General features: G+C 42.7%; 2 protein-coding genes across 4 annotated transcripts in view; one reads left to right on the forward strand and one right to left on the reverse strand.

Annotated features, from left to right (window-relative positions):
* LOC143362763 (uncharacterized) overlaps positions 1–26,706 on the forward strand; it is a 222,795-nt gene that overhangs the window by 10,073 nt on the left and 186,016 nt on the right. The window lies entirely within an intron of this gene.
* The window catches only part of LOC143362757 (odorant receptor Or2-like), a 361,950-nt gene continuing 339,410 nt past the window's right edge, over positions 4,167–26,706 (reverse strand). For all 3 annotated transcript variants that reach the window (XM_076803186.1, XM_076803187.1, XM_076803185.1), the window contains one exon: positions 4,167–4,177. The gene's annotated coding sequence lies outside the window, so the exon portion shown is untranslated. The remainder of the gene's footprint in view (positions 4,178–26,706) is intronic.

Here is a 26,706-nt window from a genome sequence, read left to right on the forward strand (position 1 = left end):
AGTCCGCTCTTTAGGGCCCTCGCGCGCCTACTCGGCGTGTTCGCATACTACGCTCACTCTCGTTCGAACAGCCGCGAACAGCCCGCCACTTCGGCACGCGGTTTTCTAAACGGGGATCAAAAGCGAGGCGTCCGTTCATTACCCCAGTACATCTGCGTTTTCACAGATTTTACCGCGTTCTCACCTATTCATAATCCGACGTTAAATGGGCTCTTCCGCGGAAACCCCGGTGCGCTGCGATTTTGCGAACACTGTACCTACAGCAGGGTGCGATTGGCTCTATTTATATATTCATTTATTGTTCCCCTCAGGGTTACAATCCTATTACATCTCATCTCCTTCCACTCGCAACATCGCATACCCCTAGTTACACCGATAGAGAGAGAGAGAGAGAGAGCTACTTGTCGCTTTTCAATATCATACGCATAATAACCTAAATAAAAAAAAAAAAGAAAAAAAGAAAAAAAAACGGACCCAAAAATATAACATAATAACAATATATCAAAATAAAATAAAATATAACAAATCAACTATAACGCTCGCCATACCGCTCGCGATTGGCTCTATTTATTATTCTAATTAATACTCGTCCATCTCTCTTCTCAATTCGACGCATTTCGTCGGGATCGACATTAAACGAATGTTGGGTTACTGCAAAAATAATCGCGGCGTTCGTCAGTTTGAACGTCAGCGATTTTTCTGAAGCGACCTATCATTTCATTACGTTTATATTGCACATCAACGAAAAGTGTGAAGCCACAGTTGTGTTAACGTAGAAATGGAGGGAAGAATAATTTCAGTGCTTGCAAAATAAGAAATCTGAAATGAGTCGTTCTGATCCACACCTAATTCTGGTGTTCGTGGAGAGTAGGATACTTGACAGAAAAAAGGGTGTAAATTGCAGGGAAACATAGAAATAGATTTGTTCTGATAATTCAATTGTCTAGAAGTTTTATTTTGTGCGAAATTACCAGTTTCTACAATTCTACGAAAGCATATTATTGGCGTAATTACGTAAATTAAATTTAAGTTCGCATAAATCACAAGCAGTTTGATCACTTCATAAATAATTATTAATGTGTCCAGAAAATCAGATTTTATTAGCCTAACTTTACGGACTGCAAAGGCGAAGGCAGCCGTTTCAATTAGAAAAGAGTTGTCTTTTAGCGTCGGAACGATTAAAACTTTCCAAACCCCTTTTTTTCCATTTAAAATGCGTCCTGTGCTACGTTACACCGAGCAACTTCGAAAAAGTTAAAAATTAGATGATCGCCGGTCGTAAAATATGCTGGCTGCTATTCTACCCCCGAACACACATATTTCGTTAAATCTCTAACGCTTTTTTATTTGCAACGCGTAGCCCCGAGGCTCTTACTACTATTTATAAATTAATTGTAGTTACTCGATAAGTTCGAGGATAAAAATAATTAATAGCCCGTGCCTTCCGGGTATCATTACTCCATCGGAAAGAATAATTGTTGCGCACAGCCGACCGATTGCGTGTGGTGGTTCACGTGCTTGAAATTGTAAGATTGATTTTCACCGTGGAGAATAGTTCTTTTCATTAATCGCGGTCGGATGTATTATCGTCCACGAAAATTTGGACATGTCCGAACTGGGTGGTATTATTTATTGTATTTCTCTTTTACCACGACTTAATATGAATCACTGAAAACACAGCGTATCACATTACAATATTAAAAGCGAATTATTGTGCGTCGTTAACACGTTAAGTGCCAAAAATCAATCCCAGAGTTTCTCACAAAATCAATGTTACTTAATTAAAATGTATTATAGAGGATGCTGTCTTAACCCTTCTGAATTCTAAAAATCCTACAAAAATTCAGTTTATCAGGATATGTCACAATAAAAATGAATTTCTAAACCTAGTCAAAAATCACTGTCAGTCATATGTGACTGCCGTGGCACTTAACGTGTTAAATACAGTGCCTACTCGATAATTGTCCGAAACACGGGTCTGCCCAGGGACAAGTATCGTCTAGAAGATATTCCTTGATCCACTGCCGAACAGTCAAACCTAGTCAAAAATCACTGTCAGTCACGTGTGACTGACGTGGCACTTAAATACAGTCCTTACTCGATAATTGTCCACAAAACGGGTCTGCCCGGGGACAAGTATCATCTAGAAGATATTCCTCGATCCACTGCCGAACAGTCAAACCTAGTCAAAAATCACTGTCAGTCATATGTGACTGACGTGGCATTTAACGTGTTAAATACAGTGCCTACTCGATAATTGTCCAAAACACGGGTCTGCCCGGGGACAAGTATCGTCTAGAAGATATTCCTCGATCCACTGGCGAACAGTCAAACCTAGTCAAAAATCACTGTCAGTCGTGTCTGACTGACGTGGCACTTAAATACAGTCCTTACTCGATAATTGTCCACAAAACGGGTCTGCCCGGGGACAAGTATCGTCTAGAAGATATTCCTCGATCCACTGCCGAACAGTCAAACCTAGTCAAAAATCACTGTCAGTCATATGTGACTGACGTGGCACTTAACGTGTTAAATACAGTGCCTACTCGATAATTGTCCAAAACACGGGTCTGCCCGGGGACAAGTATCGTCTAGAAGATATTCCTCGATCCACTGCCGAACAGTCAAACCTAGTCAAAAATCACTGTCAGTCACGTGTGACTGACGTGGCACTTAAATACAGTCCTTACCCGATAATTGTCCACAAAACGGGTCTGCCCGAGGACAAGTATCGTCTAGAAGATGTTCCTCGATCCACTGCCGAACAGTCAAACCTAGTAAAAAATCACTGTCAATCATATGTGACTGACGTGGCACTAACGTGTTAAATACAGTGCCTACTCGATAATTGTCCGAAACACGGGTCTGCCCGAGGACAAGTATCGTCTAGAAGATGTTCCTCGATCCACTGGCGAACAGTCAAACCTAGTCAAAAATCACTGTCAATCATATGTGACTGACGTGGCACTAACGTGTTAAATACAGTGCCTACTCGATAATTGTCCGAAACACGGGTCTGCCCGGGGACAAGTATCGTCTAGAAGGTATTCCTTGATCCACTGCCGAACAGGTACAGCGAATCTCGAGAGGTTGATGCACAAGGTTGACATATAAAACGCGGGGTCGGAGCGACTCTAATAAAAGAGGAAACTAATCCGTCGACTGTCATGTTGATCAAACAATTACGCGCGGAAGCGCGATCGAACGGGACGTCGTAGTTCACCGAGCAGAATTCCGAGTCGATCTAATTGTTCCGGGAACGTCTGTGAATCACCTTACGCCGGTCCCGGTGAAAAGATTCGATCGCGAGCGAGTCCTTCGACGGATTCGAGACGAGACGTTTACCCGCGCGAGTCTCCGAAGACTCATTGCGGTACAATTCAACGTTTCTCTGCTGTCTGTCTTTTTCGGTTCCCCTCGGAGGGCTGTCCCGCTTCTTCCGGTCGCGAGGCAACCGGCGAGGCAACGCGAGGCGCAAGGGGCCATCCCCGCGGGAATAACGACGAAAATTGACAAAAGCGGTGGAGGCGCGTGAGCGCAGGTACAGTGGCTCTCCTTCCTCGTCATATCTTTTTTCGCCGGGGACGCGCATTTTCGCCGCAATGGAAATCCGAGAAAGCCGCGAGGTTCATTCAAAGGCCCCGGCTGTATTTCTTTTTCTTCTATTTCTTTTTCTCCTCTTTCCCTTGCCCCGGAGAAGTCCGCGAACCGTGAGACGCATTCATCGTATCCCGCGGGGACTTTCCCTAGCTAATGCGAGATGAAATTACAGCCCCCCGGGGTTCCGGTCGACAGTCACGCCGTCTACTCGAAAGACACTAGCCTCCGAGCCTCCTCCTCCTCCTCCTCCGGCAGCTTCTCTTTCAGGCTCTCCACCTTTTGCTTTCTTCGTCCTTCGAGGTTCTCTCCCCCCCCCCCTCCGCGTAACCCCTTCTTTCTATCTTTTCGAATGTTCGTACACACGAGGAGGCATTCGTTTCAACTCGTTTAGTCGCCGCGCCACCGCCAGAACGTTTACCCTTACAAAAAGCTGCCCTTAATCTCCCCGCCCTTACAACCATCCCCCCCGTCGGAGTTTCAAAGAAGACTTTTCCAGTTATCGAAGAGGAATATTCGCTCGGGTCTAACGAGATAACTTGTACTTTTACGGTCGGAGATTGACAGTCCGCGATACCGTCTTCCATCGTCGTCGTCGTCGTCGTCGTCGTCGTCTGTCTTTCGCTAGCCGCCGCAATCATCCTCGACCCTGCTCTTCAGTCTTGACAGAGGAATCCGTTCCCGTCGGAATCGCTAATTCTTGGCCCCTCCGAGTCGTAACGCGCGAACTATACTCGTCGGATACAAAGTGCCGGATTCAAAAAGTGTTCGGACGCCCCAAAAAACGGCGCGATCATAAATTCGGACTGGTTTCGGTCCTCGAAATCTCTGCTTTCGCAGCTTTCGTAATACTAATTTTGTTCACTTCAATGTATCCATCGCATTAGCTTACAAATTTCCTTTCAATCGTGAAAGCATCGAGAGAACAGTAGCCCTACGCGATCTATGTCACAGCACGGACCCAAGGATTGGGCTTAGATCGAGACGTGACTGTATAGTGAAATGACAACAACACAGCGGAATTTTGGAATTCTTTGAATCTGTTTTGCATCGTATCTATGCTGATCTTTATCACAGATGAATAAAATTCGCAGTCTAGCGGTAACATGTGAATATGCATTTAGGGGGAAAATTAACCCCTTAACTTGTACGCTCGAGTTAACCCTTAGCACTCGAATGGCGACTGTAAGGCGCCACTAAAAATTCCTGTATGACTATTCAAAGTATTATTTACATTATTAAATTTGTTTGTATTTAATAAATTACTGAACATTTCAGTACTGTACGAGTAAATTGCACCATTTCCGTATGTATAACATGATAAAATATATATATAGAAGGGAAATATTCTAGGTTCGGAAGTAATGTTTCGTTTTCGAGTTAAAATGGCTTCGAGTGCAAAGGGTTAATTCGAGCGCGCTAAACAGGCCAAACTGTGCACACTCGAGACAATTCGAGCGGCGTTGTATTTTATGCTGCTATAATTTTTCACACTCGAATAAAATCGAGCATTGTAAATAACAATGTCAAAGCAAAGAAAAGAAATCGTTTCATTGATATTTATCATTTGAATGGGATTGTAAGCTATAACACTTATTTATTCAAGAATAAAACATAGCCTTTTTCCATGGAACAAAAGCGCAGTATATCAAAAATTGATTTTTTTGGCCGGATTTTTTCAAAAATACTGTGCGTTAAGGGGTTAATAGGTGCAATTTGGGGCAGAAGGAACATCAGAAGAATTTGAAGATATTCTTTTCAACCTGTAAACCAGATTACGAAGGAAAACAAATTACTATTTCGTTGCAATCTAGTTAAGAAATTCTTATTTTGCGTAAAGATCCCCGGTCTAATGATTACCAGCAGAGGACTCGAAGTTCGACAGAAATCGTTCCGTAACAATGGTATTTTCGCCACCGCGTAGTTCCAGAAGGGGTTCGCGAAATCCATCAGGGTTTCTTCCGTGAATCATAGTGTTCTCATAGGAATTCTATCGACGGCGGTGGTGTTATTGGCTATCGGATCGGGCTCTGATTTGGTGGTTACGGTTCTGCGGATTTCTGGTACTCGATGCGACGGTGGTTCTCGCAACTGCGAATATATTTTTCTCGCGACAAGGCCACGGAGGTCGACATTCAGTGGAGGGTTGGTTATTACCGAGCGATCCGCATTCTCATAGCATTTCGCCGCATTACGAGCTCGCCTACGTGTGTAATGTGTGTCCCGGTTGTAAGAACGTACCATACACGAAACTTTAAGTCCGCGAGTTTATTGCCTCGGCCGCGGTTCCCTCGTTCTAAGAACACGACTGCCGAGACCGAGTCCCTCCGAACGTCAGAAACAGTTTGAAACTTGGAATCGCAGTTGCGGCCGGGGGAACTATAGCGTGATATTTTTGCGATATAGCCGGCGGCCGCACGGCTGGCCTTTTTATTGGGATACTTTAGCGAATACCGGGCCGTGGCACGTTCTCGCGAGGCCCCTCGTCGCGCACGTGCGTTTCCTCGTTAGGACGAGACCGGCGCGATGTTCCTACCGAGAAATTTCGGAGGGCGGGGATTACTGACCGACCCAGTCCACTTTTGTCGGAACACGGCCGAAATGCTTAATGAAAGCGTTCGCAGACGGTATATTATATCGCGGCCACTAATTGGAGGGCTCAGGAACCAATCAATGTAAGTCTCTCGACTTGAAATCCCAGATAAACGCAGCGAAACAACAAATTTTCTACAAATAAAAATTTCCCTAATCATTTTTACTATAAAAATTCAGCCCAGGCTGTCTTTAATTTTTCCACATCGCGTGCACAGTCTTGCGTCAATGACGAGAACAGTATCCAAAGATTAGGAGCTCTGGGTTCGCTGAAAGTGCACTGAATTCTCGATATATGTCAACAACACGGGTCCTGCCAGAGACATGTATCGTCCAGGAGACATAACCGAGCCGTGTTATAACTCTCGAGCTTCGCGGCCCCTCACGGGGTATAACCCGCGGTAGTGGGGATAACTCCGCGACGTTTATCATCCAGGCATTGGCGACATGTACAGAGAAATCACTGTAAACCACAAAATTCTAGGGTTTAGTTTAGCTGGGTCACCCCCATGCCAAGTCAATCAGTTTTTGACGTCGGCGATTTTGTTCTGAATGAAATATGTTGTAGTTCGTGTGAAATTAGGGGGGGTTTAAGTCATCGTTTTGCCGGATCAGAATTTGTTTAACCCTTTGCACTCGAATGGTGACTCCGAAGCACCACTAGAAATTGTTGTGGCATTATTTCAAAGAAACTAGAAAAAATATTACAAAATATTTGTAACATTACAAAATTTTTATTCAATAGATTACTAAACATTTAAACATTATATGCGTAAATCGGATCAGTTTCGTATGAATAAAATGAAAATATTCTAAGACGGAAGAAAAATTTAGGTTTAGAATGAAAATAGCGCCGAGTGCAAAGGGTTAAGAATCACAGGCCTTCGAAGTTTGCAATTTTTGACAAAGACAGAAAGAAAATCACACTAAATTATTTAGAGTGCCGCCATTTTTAGAATATGCAATTTTTACGCTACTTTAGGTTCGTATTGTCGCAATTGCCAAATAAATTGAAAGAAATTTTATTGGTCTGATCCAAGTAGCTGTCACAGACTCGATAAAAGACCTGTTCGCAACGCTGCTCTATTTCCTTTGTACGTGTCGTCACTTTAAAGAAAATCAAGAAAATATCGGGGAAGGAGGGGATTCAATAGTCAGGATTATCTCCAACTCCTACTAACTATATTTATTCGTTTTTAATATAAATTCAGGCGCGTGCGCGGATGCCGTGTTGATGGGTCGCCGGTTCGCTGGTAACTAATTACCACGATTCGTTTCTTTTACGCAATTGAAACAATTCACCTGGCAACGATAAAACACACGAGTCTTCTCGGTGTACTTTCGTCACCGAGCTGTTACAATCTTCGCCACGACGCGCGAGCACACACATACGCACATACATACTGAATGCAAACGCGCCCGGCAGTCATTCCAAACAATCTTCTTACCATTCATTTCCTACAAAAATGTTTTTTACTTGTCGTAACGTTAAACAAAGTGGCTTAAACTTCCAAAAGTCTGTGCAACAAATTCGTAAAAATTGGTGAAGGAACGAGCCGTTCGATGAACGAAGCAACTGGTCGATAACGTGGCGGCGAGAACGAAGACATTTATCATATCGGGAAGAAGTCGGCATTAAGGGTGTGGAAAAACGCAATTAATCTAAGTCGAATGTATCAAGCTCGATGTCGTCCGGCAACAATGCTCGGATCCAGGCAAAGAATCAGCCGACTTTTCTCCGTTCAGGTTGGGATAACAGCGAGAGGAAATATCGTGGTTGTTGCGGTAAAGCATATGCCCCGTTCCGACGTTATCAAAATTCCATTCATCTTCCTCTGTTCCGCGGCGCGTGGTTTGGGGTCTCTTTGGTTCTCTTTTGCGTGGCTGGGGCACAACGGGAATCGTGTTCCCACGCCTTCTCCGAGGCAGATACGAGCGTTATGGGAGGAGGAGGAGGAGGAGGCTCTGTGCATAATTCGGCAAGAAGCTGCTCGACCGATGCGACGCCGACGCCGACGCCGACGGTGTTCGAACACCCGAAACCTTTTCTTACCGCTCGGCGTTAATTAATCCCCTGTTCCATTAGCAGCCACACCCCTCTCTCCGTCCCTCCCGACCCCGCGACGCGCGAAAAACTAATAACTGTACATGCGCGCCTAATTTTTGATCGCGTGAAGGCCACGATAAAGAGTTTCGCGTGACATGCGTGATAAAAGAGCATTGCCGACGAGGCGAGGCGAGGCGCGACGCGACGCGACGCGACGGTGTAAATCGCGTGCGAGAACCGCCTCTGCGAGAGAGGTTTTCGTGAAATTGATTCCGTGTGCAGGTGTCTCGACAACTTTCCGAAGGGCTTCGGTAGCCGTGCAATTTTCTCTTACAGATCTGCCCTACGGGGTTCTCAGACGATTTTTCGAATTAGCGCCCAAGTCTGCGCGCAATTCCACCATTCTTTTGTCGACGTGTCCACTTTAACTGCGATTAATTATAAGACACATCCACCTTACAATTTTTCAATCGGATCACCATTCGCTGTTAGGAACCCTTTTTCTCCAATCGTTACCAACGTTCAGTTTATTCGGCAAAAATCATTTCACCGTACTGTTTTTAAATCACAGCCTTCACTCGATATATGTCACAAATATCTTGACGATAAAAGTCCCTGAACCATCCCCACTACCGCGGGGTATGTTTACACTCCTCGGCGACCGAGGTCACCTTGAGCTTCTTCACTCTCCTTTTCTACGTTGGGCAGTGTGTCAAAGAATTGTGAATTTATTCGATATATGTCCCTGGCCAGACCCACGTTTTGGACATATATCGAGTAGACACTGTATCTGTCTAATTCGTTTCAAACAAGACCCTTGTGTCTTTCTTTTAAGTCGAAATGTACTTCTTTTCTTTTGGCACCAATATTTAAGTCACGAAGTGGGTATGCAATAAACATAAATTTTCGTTCTCTTCTGGGAACATATCATTGCGGGGAAACAAGTTTTAAATGATTGTAATCGTGAAGATACGGCACTTGTATTAATTTAACGCACCGTTCGATTTCACTATTTATTACTATTTATTGTATCACCTTGTTACCGATAATTTAACTCCACTGGACAAAGTAACTTGAGATAACATGGAACGAATGATGCTTAAGACGAGATTGATCAGGCAATGTCACGTAATGACTCTCATCGGTTTTGCCAGCACTGATTATATAAATTAAATTGAGGTCACGAGGAACAAACGATGTTAACGATAAAATTATTTAATCCGCGTTAAACGCGTAATGATCGATCTACATTTATTTAGCCTGTCCGTAACCTGGGAAAGTTTCTTGGCAGCCTAATCATATTTTAAAATTGCGAAGCTGTATTATAAAACACAGTTCGTTTCGAGCAGTCCACTTTACAGTAATCTTCTTCCACATTAGAACTCCATCCACTTTTTCCGTCTTCAAGCTTCACCGGTTGTTTTATACGAATATTAAACTGGTTGTTAAAAGTTTTAAAAGGCAGGCAGATTCGCCGACAGTTTCATTGAAAATTCTGTAGTTATACTGCTGCGATGAAGTCTTTCTTCCGCAACGCGGAGCGTTCCTTCACGTTACCATAATGATCGTATCAATGCGAATAAAGTTTCGAGGTGGTGCTGCTGGGTCACCGGAAGCCTTGTTTCACGGGGCACGGGATTTTCCATGGAAGTTCGATCGGATCGTGCCCCCCACCCCTCCACCCCCACCTATAGTCGAGTCGAGAGCCAATACGCAATCGAAGTACACTTCTCGAGACAGCAAGTTGGCTAATTAATTATGTCAATTACTTCTAAATGCGAGCGTAGAGATTCGAGTTGAACGGAGGAGGAGTAGGGGGGGGGATAGTTATATCGTAGACGTTGTTATCCGGAGAAACGAATCCCCTCGAACACTGTTAAAACTTCATCTCGAGTAGGCAAACTTTCGACAATATTCGCAAGATCTTTTTAAAGTGGATCCACCAGCAGCGAGAGCACTGATTTAACTTTTACAAACCTGTCCCGAACTAAATCTGTAAGAGATAAATTATTTATCCTACGATTGCGAAGAAGCTATACTCTGATTCGTGTCATTAAAAAATTACTATTCGCAAAAATTCTCGTACATAACAATTCGCGGATTTTGTGGAAAAACGTTTTTCCTGCGAACCAAACAATTGGAGTAGGTGAAAAAGTCTGAATGAATGGGGCTGGATTAAATTTATTTTCGGGGGTCACGTCAATTTAATTACTTCTTTAAACGGCAACCAGGATAATTTAAAATCGCGCGGAATTGTTTCGAGAACAATTCCGGGAATTCCGGGTCACGAGGATCTCGCGAAGTCAACGTTTTTCCACACAGATAATGAGAGTCGCATCCCACCGACAACGGATTATACGAAGCACGTCAAATTTCCGCGGAACCAAGAATAATTATTCTTGCGGCGGGGGTGGGGGGGGCATCCGAGTCGGCGAGTGCGATTAACACGGTAACGACAAAGTAACTTTCCCCTTTAAAAACTTTGGCGAGACCAACTTTCCGAAGACATCAAAATGCTCGTCATATCGGTTAGTAATCCATGCCGCTTTATGCTAACGAGATTCCCATGATAGGGGCTGGGATTCCGTGTAATTTCGTTTCAGGCCACAGTGGCCCGGGAATTTCCGCAAAACGGCCAAAAACGTGGTAGAAGATTCTGCTCGTATTCTAGTGTGATTCAGCTAAGTGTGCCACGTGTAAACTAATTACCACCAAGAAATTTGCAATTTTAAAAAGACGAGGAAAAAATTCTTCAACGGAAAATTAGGGTCACGCTCTCAAACGGAACCATGTATTTCCGACTTCGTAGGCAACCTCGAGATGAATTCAACGACCTGATTTATCGCGACCTTGGGATGACCTTGAATTGCAAAAATTGTCTCGAATCTGTTGCCACGATAGGGGTGCGTCGCAAATCAGTCCCCACGATTTTCAGACATTTCCGATGGTCCGAGAAAAAAATGTTTCCCACGTAAAATTAATCTTCATTAACCAGTAAGAAATTTGCAATTTTCAAAAAAGGGGAAAAATTGATCTTCAACAGAAAATTAGGGTCACCGTGATGGTTTTAAATGGGACTATGTATTTCCGACTTGGTAGCACTGCAGGCAACGTCGAGATGAGTTCAACGACCTGATTTATCGCGACCTTGGGATGACCTTGGATTGCAAAAATCGTCTCGAATCTATTGCCACTATATTGAGTTGATTCCGGATTGTTAAAGCAAAGAGTCTGCAAATAAACGATGCCTTAAAGATTCGATAAACAAAATGAACAGCCTGCCAAATGATCACGATTGACAGGTAACTATAAAAATACATTTATGGAAAACAGTGGAATAAATTTCGTTGTCCAAGCATTTATTATATTCAAAATGACGGACAATCTTAATAAATCTGGTGTTGCCATATTTCTAAGGCAATATTTACCAGATACTGTTAATGCTGGATAGGTTTACTGATAATCAGTTAAACGAGCAAGTTGCAGAAATCTCGACTTTTAGCCACGTTTCGGAATCTCGCGGCCGACGGTGCCAACAGCTGATATCGGTGTAGGCGTTGGCTGTTGGTGTTGCCTGTAATTTCAATTTCAAGTGTTGCGTAAAGGGTTAACCGAACACTAAACCTGTTTATGAGAGCGGAATAGTTATCGCTACGGCGGAAAGTTGGGTGAGGAACTTGTTTCACTGGTAAGCAAGTGTGTTGCCGAGGAACAAAGAACCGGCGCGGAGGAACGCGTCTCCGGGGGTGTTTCCGGCCAGGCAAATTGCGGGTGAACATTTAAGTTTGAGGTAATGTTCACGTATTCGGCGAACAGTTATCTGGACGTTACAGATGGAGGCCGCAGCAGTTAACGTATTTTCTTGAAAACCCGCCGCCACCGCCGCGCGCGAGTTTATGTCACTTAACGGACCGGCAACCCGCTGTTTGTTCTCTTAACGCGAGGCGTGTTCTGCTCTTTTATCGCCCACTAACAAACGAGCCCAAACTTGTACAGCTGGCGAATGGGGGAAAGGGGTGCAGGCCACAGGCAGCCTAGGGAGCCTCGAGGGTTCTTATGAGAATTAGTATCACGAGAGATTTGTGAATGTTCACAGGCTCTGCGGCGGAAATAAAATGTTTGCCAGATATCTGTCTGCGTTAGCGCGCAGAGGGGGCCAGATCCGAAATTGATAACGGCGATGAAATTAATTGCGCGATCCGCAAGCCGTGCGGCTCCGCTTCCGGAAATTCGGAATGTTGCGGAATTATGGATACCTGTTACTATACCTTCGTCTTTCTGTACAGGGTGTACCCCAAAAAATGTGTACTCTGTTTGAATCTTAGTCCAGTTAGTTTCCAATTAATTACACCCTGAAAGAAAAAGAAGATATATTATAGAATAATTTTCCATTTAATTCTTCAACCATAAAATATTGGTAGAATTATTTTCTGAACGAAACAGTAGCATTCGGCTAATGAAATTATAAAGTTCTGCGAAGTTTCAAGAGACGTGCAGCTTAAGTGTCCAATTATGGGTCAGACCCTAGGTTTTTAATTTTGTCACGGCTAAAAGTAGGTATTTTCAGTTTTCTTAGTTCTATTTTTGTATATATTTCTAAATAATAGTTTACCGATTTCACAACCCAGATTTTATATAGTTTTGTATATAGTGTCTTATATAGTATTGTCGCGACACAGTGAACTCTTGGTATATGTCAACAACCTAATCCACGCGACCTTATACTCCTGGGCGTCCGAGGCCTTTCCTAACCCCTCACGGAGTATACCCCGCGGTGGTGGGGATAATTCCGCGACATTTATCATGCAGGCCTCGGCGACATATATAGAGAAATCACTGTATTGGACTATTGTTTTCCAGCGGATTCTCGCGTTCGCGCCGGCACCATCAGCGGGATAAACCCCGGTTGTCGGACGCGTCGAGTTAGTTTCGCGGTGAATCGGTATTTAAATATTTTCGCAGTTAGCGCGCAGGGGTTGCGCTCTGGGAAGGGGGTGCGCGTATCCGGGCATATCCGAGCGACTAATCCAGATTGCAACAGCTCACCGTCGAACGGATAATTGATTTTCCCGTGGTGCCTCAACACCTGCGATCCACTCAAGTTTTTGCAAGAACGGCCTCGACCGGGCTCCGCGGACAGAAGAATTTCTTGCCGTAAGTGGGTAACGATTTTCGTCGAACTGGTTTCTCCGGATAAAGCAAAACGCCGGTGCGGAGAAAGAGAGAAAAAGGAACGGCGGAGAAAAGCGAAAGAGAGAGAGAGGGGGGAGGGGGGTTGTCGAGTAATGGGCCGATGAATGGGGTTGGCCGGGATGACGGTCGGGCGCGGAAAAAAAGAGGAAAATAATTAAAAGGGAGAAAGAAGGGAGAGAGAAATAGAAAGCTGCAGAAGTATATGTATGAAAGAGTCAACCTCGTTCGCTCGTAAATCGTACCACTCTTCGAGATAGGCTCGCTCGGGAGTGGAATTCGCAGAATTCGCCCAGCGCCCTCTGTCCCCCGCGTGCATTATATAGTATGCAAATATGCGCGAGACGGGACAGAACCGCGCGCGCGGTGCCACGAACATGGAAGGGGGGGGGGGTGGAGGGGAAAACCGAGGCAAGAGAGACAGAGGGAACCGGCGAGATTACAAGTATGACAACGGCTACGGCGGGGTAGGACGCGGTGAAAGTGGAGGAGTAGCAAATGGTGTAAATCCAATTTGCGCAACATCGGGGGTTACAGCATTTCATTCATTAGCTCCTTATTAGGCTGCATTATGCGAAAATAAGTCAAGCTGTACTGTCGGCCGAAAATTAGCGCGCTGACGCTCCACCCTGCCACCTCCTAGTGCTCCGGAATGACGTGTTTGCACGGATCAACGTCATCGTTACGGTAGAGCCTCGCTCGATGCACGGAACGGGACCAAAAATCGGAAACCCGTGCAAAAATCGGCGTTCTGACAATGACAAGCTTCATAACCTTGAACAGATAAACGAGGGTGCAACTAGCGAGGTCCTACCGTATCTTCTCGCGAAACTAGTTTGCGCGCAGCAACCCCCCGCGTGTCTATTATTAATGCCTTTGGTAACGTTACGATAACTTCTTTCCTACTCACCTAATTACCGTGAGTGGAAACTTGCGCGAGGTTAACAGAGTTGGTAATAAGTTTCATCCCGGTAATGAGCTGCGAGAAACAAAAATCGATTGTATTCAGAATGTACAGTGTTTACTTTATATATGTCGCAAATGTCTACCCGATAATAGTCACAGAACTATCCCCACTGCTACGTCATGATGAGCCACGAAGCTCGAAAGACCTCGGTAAAAGACCCGAGGAGTGTAAAATCGCGTGGATCAAAGAGTAGCATCTGCTGGACGATATATGTCCGTGGCTAGACCGGTCTTTGGAAATAGATCGAGTAAATGCTATACTCAGACGTTGGTTCTAGGCGTGTTTAAGTTTCTCTATAGAATATCTATAGTGGTTTCGGTATTGTTAGAGTTTCATTGTGCAACAATCACCATAATAAAATATAATTATAACAATAAAATATGATTATGCTTCGATAACGGTAAAGTTATTCTTCACGCAAGCATCACGGAAGTATAAGTTTCTTCATTTGAACTGCTTCGAATCCGAAAATCTCTGATTGGAGAAGTTCACTGTAGCTAATTAATACAGGTCGAATTGTGTTTCGGTTTTACGAATTGGGTCAAAGGTTTTGTAGAATTAGCAGTGTAAACGTTTCGGCGGACTGGAAATTTGCGTCGGAGTCATGAGGAACCGCGCGCAACTGACATCGCCGGAATTTGTGCTCGGCGACTTCAAATACAGTTTATTAAACAATTTGTTCGTTTGGCAACCAAAGTCGTTTGTAAGTACGTGGAATTCTCGTAATCTTGATTCGTTGATTAAAATTCGTGTGTTGCTGAACCAATTTGCCAGCACAACTGTTGGAACATTAATTCTTGAGTTAAAATGCGAACAGAAAAATAATGTAAAATACAACATTTTAGAAAATTCGGGAGCAACATTTTATAGAATACGAGACCCGTCAAAGCGACGGATTCCAAATGTTTTAATTCGCGATTATTGAGGAGGATTATCAGAAAGGAATCCGCACGATGAACGAGGTTGCAACGAGCGAGGCGCTACCGTAATTATACTTTGAGATCAAAGGGGTTTCAGTAGTATCGAGCGTGACATATCGAGATCCCGGGGCTTACTTATTCGAGGAACGTTTTTCAAACGCGTGTGCGTACGTCAAAGAATATTAGATATTTTTTGCAGATACAGAACGCCGCGCATACAAGAATCGTTGGCTCGGCGCACGTAGGAAAATTACATGCAATCGTAGAACCGATCGTGTCCCAAGGGGTTAAGAGGACGTCGACGTTGACCCCATTCCACGCATACCTACCACAAATCGCACTTTGTTGTTGGAATGGTCGATTCTCATTGCTGTAAATTGGTCAATTCAGAAAAAGCTGTGCAGGTTGCATTATAGCTCTCCCGGCCTTTCTTCTAATGCGCGTCACGCGCGAATTCCGGAAGAATAAGCCCGCAATTACTGGCCTCGTCCGCCATCGATGTACCAAATATACTTCGAACGGGAAATTAGGATGGGACAGAACTTTATTTCACCGGAGATCAATTGAATTTATTTGCGAAACCTTCTTTGGAATGTTATTTCTACTTTTCGAACAATTATTCTAAATTCGGTGCATTTATTAACGTTCTCATTCAGACTCTCGAGTTCCTTGAAAAACTGAATTTTTATTTACAGCGCTAGACTATCAACTTTTATGCCAAAAAAATTGTCTATATCGATTACGAAAAATAGGAGCCGAATTTCCCCATCCATTTTTGTCTTGAACGCATAAAATTTCCAGTTCACAGTGTTTTCTCTGTATATGTCAAAAATGCCTAGGTGATAAAAGTCCCAGAACTATCCCCACTGCCGCTGTTGGGAGCTTCGCTGTCCCTTTCTCTTCTAGCATCTCCTGGCCGATATATGTCTCCGGCTAGACCCGTGTTTTGGACAAATATCGAGGGAATACTGTACTTTTCTCGTAAATCAGAGTACAAATACATTTCACTAGATCGGATTGGGTTTGTAATAACGATTTCCCAAAATCATTTCTAAATTTATTTTACTGTTTATATTATTGTACACATCTGAAAGGTTTTTTACGTATTATCACTTAACAATTAGACCGTGGGTTTCATGCGAGCATGTCAAAAGTAAACGCATTTTTAACCAACAGAACGATTAAAAGAATTTAAGGATGTCGTCGTATTAAAATTATTAATCGAATAGAGAAATTTTTACTTCGGTCCAGTAGCTCTGCGAACAATATTCTTTCGCAGAAAGATCCGCAGTTTATTAACAATCTATACAGACTCGGGAGGGGTGGATTTATTTGAAAATCTATTCTGTAAGTATCTCGGTGTGCGATTGGCGCAGGGGAAATACAAATTCGAGATACAGAGGCACATTTTCTGAGATTAATATGGAACACGTGTACCCTTGAAACGCATAAAAAGCTTGATACTTCTGCGACCAGCGAGAGAACTTTGTTTCTCCCGTCGTCGTCGTCGTCGTCGTCGTCGTCGTCGTCGTCGAGTTTAGACTTTTTTCCGTGACCTGTCTTCGAATGGGGTCAGCACTTCCTGGCGAATATGCAGATGAGGTAACGAAGCAGCGTTAAGAAATTTGCCTATAAACAACTTCGATGCCGCGGTTTCCTTCGATCAAGTTTGTCTCGCGCGAGAATGAAACAACAGAAACGCCATTAAAGGTGAGAGATTAACCCCGCTTACGAGCTGTTATTCTATCCGGCCAATGAGTAATGTCATCGGCAGCGTTGCTCCTCGTCGCGAGCACTTAATTAACATTTTCTTCACCCTGCCGCGTTTCCCCCAGCCACCCTCCCCCCTCCCCCTCACCACGGCCCCGTTGTTTCTGTATGCAAGCCTTTCTTTTCTGTCCGCAAACTCGTTACCCACTGGCCCATGAACTGTAAGAAGTAATTAACGTAAACGCGGCGAAGGATTTCGCTCGGCGCAACGTGGACTCCTCCCGATGGAATCGATGCTGTCCCCGCTCCCGAACGGAAAATGGACCGTGATCTAACCTAGTCGGTTCCGCGAATCCATCTGCGAAAGAAGATAATGCCGCTGTTTCATCATGCCCCGGTATCTTCGCCGAGACATCCAATATATCGGAGAACAAGGCATCTTCCGCATAAACGAATTCGATTTCCATTTAACGCTGATTCTCTGATTGCTACCGGAGAGAGAGAGAGAGAGAGAGAGAGAGGAGGGTTCTCTCCACTTGTTCCCCGCTAGATCTCGATGGAGGATCCTTGCCGCTTCCCTCCCGACAGCCTCCATTTCAGATTCTTCGTAAAACTTTCCCAAGGTCCCTTTCGCTCGGTTTCCATGAAACCTTCATATCCCTTCGAACCGGCTGCGGAACAAGGGAATCTCAACAATCTTTCGCAACAATCTCTACAATTACTCAATTTCTAACGATTAAATCAACCGTGTAGCTGCTACAGCGGAAACAACAGAGAGACTAATGGGTCCACGAAAAGCTCCTTCACCTTCTTAACCAGCTCACTGCGGTCGACGTGTATACACGTCGATCCGAAGCTCTGTTGCGGTGCGGTTGACAAGTATACTCGTCGTGTGAAATGAAAAATTTCCGGTCGCTATGAAGACTGGAAATTTCGATAAGATGTAATATAAATGTCATTTGGTGATATGCTTTATATTACCAATAAAACTGCTATTTATTTTTTTTATTTTCTTTTAAATTGTGACTATTCTCTTTGGTATATTGTTTATTGCCCGTACAATGTATTACCTTTTACAAGCTAGGTTATTTTTCAGCTATTTTGTACCTTGCTTTGAAAAACACCACGATGAAATCAACTCAATTTCTTGAAATTACATTTTTTTGCAATGTTTCTCGCTTATGAATTTTCGTATTTTTTGACAATTTTGAAGTTTTTGAGAACAGTAACCTCTTCAAGAATGAATTTTCCGAATTGGTGCAATGCCTGATGCCGTTTCTGAAAATAACATTTGAAGTAAAACGTGTTTAAAGTCTGAATTATCTATTGCCACTATGCAATACGATTGCATTTGCAGTTATTTAGTAACAACACTGGGGCAGAGTGTAAAATATTATTGTAGAACTATGTGAAAGTATGCTTACGCTTCGTATTCATAAATTAGCATCTGAAATTGAGAATCTGCACGGACGTATGCATGCATGTATTTTTCTTTCATTTTTTTGTTTTTTATGAAATGCACCGAATTTTATAGTAATGCATTTTCATATAAATATGAAATTAACATTCGTGAGTTCACGTCGAGGCTATTTTGTTTGGATGTACGTATACATTACAAACACATTGTGTTGACTCCTGACGTGTATTGATTGCCTGTAAACTTCTTCTTTAAAGTTAGTAATCGACGAAGTTAGTAAGCACAGCTTACAACGACCTCCATTAGAGAACACGGCTTGTATAAACAGATTGGACAAATATCGCCAATCTGTTAAAACGCGGTTTCGCACGAAAAACAGGACCGTCGCTGTTCCGTTTGTCTTATTATAACTTTTTATTAACTAGGACCGCCTTAATACCGTTCAAATTACACATAAAAAATTTGTCAAAATTGAAGAAGTTATTCTGGGGGTCGCACTTACTCGAGACACCCTGTATATTAAGAGCCGTATCAAAGAAAATTCGACGTAGGAATCTAGTCGAAAAATTGTATTTACCTAAAAGTCAGAATCATAATGTATTAAAATATCCAATACCATCAAAACTTGCAAAAGAAAATCTTCGCGTGGTAATAAATATAAACAATAACGTTAAAAATAATTTTTTTAAATTGTTTAACAATAAATGAATCAGTCTTTGCTAGTTTTGTCTACACGTTTGTCACTATTTTCTTTGCATAATTATCCATGGACTCAACACGATTCAAAGTACTGAATGTCAAGTACTAAACATTTGATTCTACTCTTGATAATAACCATACACCTATTGCCATCATGATACCAATATCGTGCGTTCATTTTGACAAGTATCAACATCAGCCGCCGATACCAAGTACTTTACTTTTCAATATGCTCCGATTCTTCCATGTAAGTATGTGATTACAGTAGAGCCTCGCTCGTTGCAACCTCGTTTATGGCACGGTAGCCTACTTCGTTGCATACTACCGATTCCCACCACGAGTTGTTCGAACTTCTAGAACTGGGCATTGTGATGACTACGTTGATGAAATACGTAGTGGCAAAACGGATCCCATGATTGGTTGCTGACACTTTTCGTTGCACACCCTCGATTTTTGCACGCATTCTTGGCGCCCCGTTTTGTGCAACGAGCGAGGCAGTACTGTGACGAATTACTTGAAAATCGTGAGATAGAATTGATAAGATACCCCTCACGGGGTATATCCCGCGACATTTATCATCCAGGACTTGGCGACATATATAGAGAGATCACTGTAATTAGAATTACACGTTATTAGGGTGAGTTTATTGTTCCGCGATTGAAGCAGCAGTTGCAGTCGAAGGGTCTATTATTATTAAAAGTCTCATAAACTTTCAACGCAGAATGTCCCCATCTTTTTGTCCACGACTGTAGGTACACTGATTTCGAGTGGCCTAATAATTTGAGCGGGCGCTGCGGCGCGAAATTGGAGTCGAGGAATCAGTGGTGGGGGGAGGGGTTATCGGTCGAAGAGGGCGGTTTCGTTATGCAAGAATGTCTCGGCTCGGTCTATTTATAGAGGAAAAATGCGCATCGTTGGAAATAAATTTCTCGGTTCGTTAGACGATGAGACCGAATTTCGGACGTGAGGGAAAAAAAGAAGCAGCACCGGGCGGCGATTTTTAACCTTTCCAGATGTGCCAGTATGTTCTTCCCCGCCCTCCCCTCCCCGCCCCACCCCATCCGCCGACACGCCCTGATTACTTATGCTCTTCCGGGCAAACAGCAAGGCGGCAAGTCCAATCGGGAATGATTTAACGTCCCGCTCATAAAAACAGACGGTTTACATAAGTACGTCATTGTCATTCGCGCCGGAGTAGTGGGAATCTTTTTAGTACCCTTCGAGCTGCCTCGGATACGAGTGGTCTCTCATTAAGGTTTCTTGTTAATACTGAACGAGATAGCCTTGGTCGGATCCCCGTGCGCGAGCGAAGCGAATTTTTCCTCGGATCTCTCTTAAGTAGCCGAGCGCGCGCTGCTCTCTCTCTCTCTCGGGCTCCGTGCACTTCCTCTCTCGATTCTCTTTTTCAATTTGCAGGAACGACAGGAACAGACGTCTTCAACAAATTTTGAACGATAGCAATTTTTACTCGAAACGTATATCGCGCTGCCAGGTGGGATAGCGCGCTCGGCGGGCAATGGCAGGATTAGTACACGCGGGATCGATAAGTGAAAAATTTCTCGGCGCCATGTGCCCCTGATGTTGATGAAAAATTGTTCGGTACAGAGGAATGTGAAATGTGGCCGCTCGAGCGCGGAAAGTGCAAACAGTGATGAACAGACTCACTGATTCGAATAAACGCTCGGAAATAACTGATTCCCGCGGGACTCTTATCGTACAGATTCGAAACGACTTATCTCGCGAGCGCGCTTTTTAAACAAATTCCCAAGAGCAACTTTTACTCCTCGGAACACTTCGATACGAACAAATGTTTTTCAGACGAAACTTGTGAACAGACTTTTTTAAAAGTCAGTGACAGCTGTTTATTTTTTTTTATAGTGATAGCTGATTAATCGCACTCGCGTAAGGAAATATAAAATAATGCCAAACTTGTTCGTGCACACCTATGATTTTTAAGGATAAATTTAGGGAACTTGAAATCTCAGTGCAGTCTTTACTCGATATATGTCCCTGGGTAGACCCGTGTTGTGGACTCATATCGAGTAAAAACTGTCAATTCAAAATCATATGAAACAGTTATGAACTTGTATAGAATATTGTATTCGATTGTTCCCTACAAAACTTGTAATCTATACGTGCACAGAAATCCGAATTTTAAATATTATTTATTTCGACAGATATCGTAGAATACGTATGTACATAAATCTCAAAGTGGCCAACAAAAAGAATTTGCATTAGATCATCGATACTTTGTTTTCTGCTCACTGCTTCGTTCGTTTTATAAATTCGATACGCTTGTCAATAAATTTGCATTGCTCACGTTCTTGATCCGCGTCGAAGGAATTATACGTAGAAATAATACATGGTTAGAAGCATAGTGATCGCTCGATGAATACGCTGCATTTGTCGGTATTCCACGTGACTGTAGTGCGCAGTACAACGACATCTTTGTACTGCTTTATTTCCTGTTCCAATAACGTTATTACGTGCAATGCAAGCGAACGAGGGTATTACATCGTTGCGCTTTAACAAATGTTAATACCAAGGCGGCGGTGTGCAGCTTGCATTCAAATTGGTGTGAAACGAAAAACATACGTTTCACTTAGGATGCAGCAAAGTTCGTGTTACGGAGAAATGCATTGCAATCTTTTGCGTGCGTCAAAGGAAATCTACATCTTCAAATTAACGTTGTTTGACGTTCTCTCTTTGAAGAGCTTTGAAAATGTATCAAGGAAGTAATACTACGAATTAATCAAATTAATAAATTAATTTGCGAATTAATCTGCGAATTAATGAATTAATAAAAGAAAGAGGAAGGTGGATATTAACTGAATTATTTACCACTTTTTCAAAAGTCGCTCGGTGTTGCTACAGTATGGTCATAGAGCATGTTCGCATTTTCACTTTTATTCTGACGAAATGAATACGATCTTCGGCTAAACTTTACTTCAGGAAACCAGAAATTCTCAACTCTTTTTAATGTAATCCTGTAGGTTTTGGCGAGACAATTTCGAAAATCCAAGTTTCAATCCTAGGAGATCGGTAGTTCGAAAGTTATGCGTGTGTAAATCTATGCGATTTCCAGCGTATGTGTTTCTGACAGGTAAGGGAGCCGCCATATTGGTATGTACTCAGATATCGTCCAATGAGCGGAGCCCCACGAGAAGGTTGGTCGGGGTTAGGCCAGGAAAATTCCACAAAATTAAAGTTGAAATAACTTTTACATTATTAAGATTTCGACGTACATAGGTTAACACTTTTTTTATGGAGAACGACGAGAAAATTTCTATTTTGTATAAAGATCCGCTGTCTAATCATTAGCTTACGAAAAGACCTAGTTTCAACCTAATTTGGTGACATGAAATTTTATGTTATATTTTATTTTTAACATAAACGGCCGATCGTGAGACATCAAGAGAAGTGTAGAAGCGTAATTGGTCGAAATTCGTTCGATCAATAACGAGATTCTCTTTGCGAAACAAGAGCTTGGTATGAACAACGATCGCTGAACTGTTAAAGACACGCGAGGCGTGGCACTAAAACGCTTTTGTACAACACCCTTGCCTTTTGTTCCGGAGGCCGTGACATATGTTTCGAGCCCTTAAGGCCCTTTCCGAATCACGGGTGTAGTGCTAACGGCGGTTGAAGAGAATGCTCAGAGAGCCGAGTCACAGCGAACGCGGTATTCAAATGCTGACTCTCGAGTGGAGTTTGCTTTATTGTTAGCCCGGTTGAATATTTTATCGGTTTTTGGAGCGGCAGGAAAGTTTCACGGTAATGCCGCGCTCGTAGGACCGTTTCGACTTTGCTCGCACTTCGTATCCGTTCACGAATCTTTCCGACTGTACTTCGCTAGACAAACGAACGCTTTTTTTTCTGTATCTCGCACGCAACATTTGAATTACGCGGGTCCTTTTTGTTCCGCGCGAGATTGTCTCTCGTGATCATCTTGAGCCCTCTCTTGTGAACCGGTGACGCCATTGATGGTCACAATAGCTGTCCACTCCACTCGCGTAACCCATATGTTAGGAGTCTGCAGCAGTTGCTATTGCCATACTAGTACCTCTCTAGGCTCTGCTTCGGAAAAATGCAATGTCTACTCTATACATGTCCCGAATGCCTAGCCGATAAAAGTCGCACAACTATCCCGTGAGGAACCAAGAAAGAATAGTATCTCCTGTTCGATTTTTGTCCCTGGCTAGACCCGTGTTTTGGACATGTATCGTGTAATAAATTTTCAGTGTTCGGCAGTGTTTCGACATTTTCTGTGAAACCATAATTTTAACCCTTAGCACTCGAATGGCGACCGTAAGGCGCCACTAAAAATTGCTCTATCATTATTCAAAGTATTTTCTACATTGTTACATTAGTTTGTATTTAATAAATTACTAAACGCTTCAGTATTGTACGAGTAAACTGCACCATTTTCGTATGTACAACATGAAAAAAAAAATATATGCAAGGGAAATATATTCTAGGTAGAAAGAAATGTTTCGTTTTGCAGTTAAGAAGGGTTAAGAAGCAATTTCGTGTCTTGTAAAAATATAACTGTATCCAGACAATTGACCGGGGCATGTGCAAAGCAAATGATATTTGCAATCGTTATTCCTCACTCGAGCGAAACTTCGTCTATCGAATTTGGACAGAATACGTTCAAACCCTCAATGTGGAGCATACTCGAGCCTTAATATAGTATGTATATTTGAAAGTTTTACGATCACTTCGGTATGTTTTTATTTCTTCGCCACATGCTCGCAAACTACACGGTATATAGACACAGCGCAGGCAGCATTTATGTGTATAAATGTGCGAGCACGAAGTCGACAAGATTCGACTGTTACCGGCAAAAGTATCCAGTATATTGTATAAAAATGCATTTCAATCTTGCATGTGCTTCAATCGTGACCGAGCATATGTGCATCGTGAGCCTCAAAATCAGCCGAATGCTACGGAGCTTCGAATAATGGGGATAATACGAGCAGCTTTACCATTTTATTTCGAAACAAATCTAAAAGCATTTGAAATTCTGAGAATAAAGTTGAATTTCGACGTTTGCATCGTTCTCGCATTTCTATTTAGCACTCGGAATTTACTGCTTAATATATGTGCACATACTCACGGTGGTCTATTATAGTTCGCCATGTCTCCTCGTCACTATGTATTATGTGAATATTCAAATTATGTAAATTACAGCCAAGTGTATATTGAACCTGGCGTATCATCCCTTGACTGTGGATGTTTATTATTCATAACACATTCCTCTGCGCAAAGCTCGGTTAAGTGTCACAATATCAATTTCATAAGAATCACCATGTTACTGCAAAACTGTTGACGTTCTTTGTCAAACAGATGCACCCTATTCTGTCGAGCATCTCGTGACCGATTTCTTCCACTTCTGACCTTGTGTGACCTTGGTGGCATTTATATCCTAATGAATTTGTTTTGGCACACACAAAAAAATACATAGAATTGCATTTAAAATACTCGGGGACACCTATATTTAAAGAGAAAGAATGCAGATAAAAATTGCAGATAAAAAACATTGCAGAGACCGTTACATTGACAGGTATAGTGAGTCGATTAGCGTTTCTCTGCATCGAGAAACAGGAACAAGAGCCGAAATTTGTCGTTGGTTGAGTGACTACTATAAATCAGTTGCCGGCCTGGTCTATGGGCTTCTAAAAATACCAGAAGCGCCCTAGGGTCGCCGGGGTGAAGTGCTTAGGCGCGCGAGCAGCCGACATCTTATGGTGTTTACGTGCTCCCATAAATACGTCGTCACGATTTGTGAAAGCGAACTCGCCCCCCTGGAAAAAGAATCGGCCCTGTCAGGCCGGCGTAATTTCGTTGGAAACGTCGGCAAAGACGTCGGGTAGAGTAATTGCCTCGCGAGGAACGCGTTTCCCGCGCGTTCCTCGTTCACGCATCAATATTCGCCTCAAGATGCATTGATATGAGACCAGGTGCACGCGTACCTGCCATACATTTTTTATTAGATCGCGCACGGCCCGAGACAAAAATTCGCGAGCGCGCGCCCTCCTGCCGGGGGGATGAATATTCCGTGCTCGTTGGATTTAAGCGAATGTTGAATAGGATATTGGAAATAGACTTGACTCTTCTGAAAATTGATCACTTTCCGGACACTTCCGCGCCTGCTTTCACCCCGAATCGAACGGCCTGAATAAATAATTGTGCAGCGGACTAAAGGAAAAAAACTAACAAGTACAGCTTTTACTCGATTTATGTCCAAAACACGGGTCTAGCCATGGACATCTATCGGGTAGGAGATAGTCGGGATAGTTCTGGGACTTTTATCGGCGAGGCACTTGGGACATATATCGAGAAAACACTGTAATCAATGGTAGCACAATTAATTATAGAACACACGATTTTTCTGTATTTACAAAATTCAATTGATTGCAATTTTCTCATGTATGGATTGTGATTAAAAAGAACTCTAAATGATACCGTTATACGGATTAAATTGTAGTTTATACAAATTGCATTTAATTTGACAAAGTGCACAGAGTATTACAATTGTTCGAGAGAGAATGGAAACCACGGCATGTTAATTTGATCATTTCTTATCGAAATTTTAACGAATAGAAGGAACGTTATCGTTAATGCACTTGCAACAATGAGATGCAATACACACTCTTCCATAATTGAGTTAACTAATTTAGGAAATAATGCGAATAAATAAAGGTCTGCCCATTACATGTTACGTATTTCTGCGAACTCCGAACGCGCAAATTGTTGGTAGTCGATACAGGACTCGTTCTTTCAAACCAATTAAAGGCTATTTACGACTGCGCAAATTTAGCGTGGTTAATGAGGCAACAACGATCCTCTGAGCTCATTCAACCAATTAACGGTCTATTTTATCGTGTTCGGTTGAATTTAAAAACTTGTTTAATTGAACGGCTTCAATCAGTTTGATTAACAATCGATTCGATGATTATATATCCGGTTAGTTAGCGTTATTTGTAAGATTGTTGTGACCGACATTATGAAATACATGTAAGCTTTGTTGAATTTCCATAAATTTTGGTTAACTAGTTCTCTTTGAACGAAAATCGAGCCCAATAATAATTCCACACTCGTGTATTAACAATATCGGAGGTTGCGACTTGCAGCGTAATTAATGAATATTACAAGAAGCTGATAAAGTAATTTTACAAATTAACTGAACGATCACATTTATGATGTTTGTATCAAGATTTTATAATTCGGTGGATAATACAGACGATTTTTTTTTATTTGCAAAATAATTGATAATAAGCATGGCGTTTTGTGGAATATTTTCTGTAACGTCTTCCTTTCCGCAGTAATCTCATTGCATACTCACATAATTATGTGTCAACAAGTTGCTCGAAGGTTAAATTGTCCAAAGTAAACTGACAACCAATGCAATTTTTAAAGCACAACTCGCATATTATGAGATGTTTATGTGTATAGACGATAATGCTGCGTCAGCAAGTGCGGATATTTCGAATAAAATGGCGGAGCGCGAAGCATCGTTCAGCGGCTTGAAACGAATGAACCATCGAATTGCTGTAAACAACCG

The sequence above is a fragment of the Halictus rubicundus genome, chromosome 18 (genome assembly GCF_050948215.1).
Source record: "Halictus rubicundus isolate RS-2024b chromosome 18, iyHalRubi1_principal, whole genome shotgun sequence".
Taxonomy (NCBI): Eukaryota; Metazoa; Arthropoda; class Insecta; order Hymenoptera; family Halictidae; genus Halictus; species Halictus rubicundus.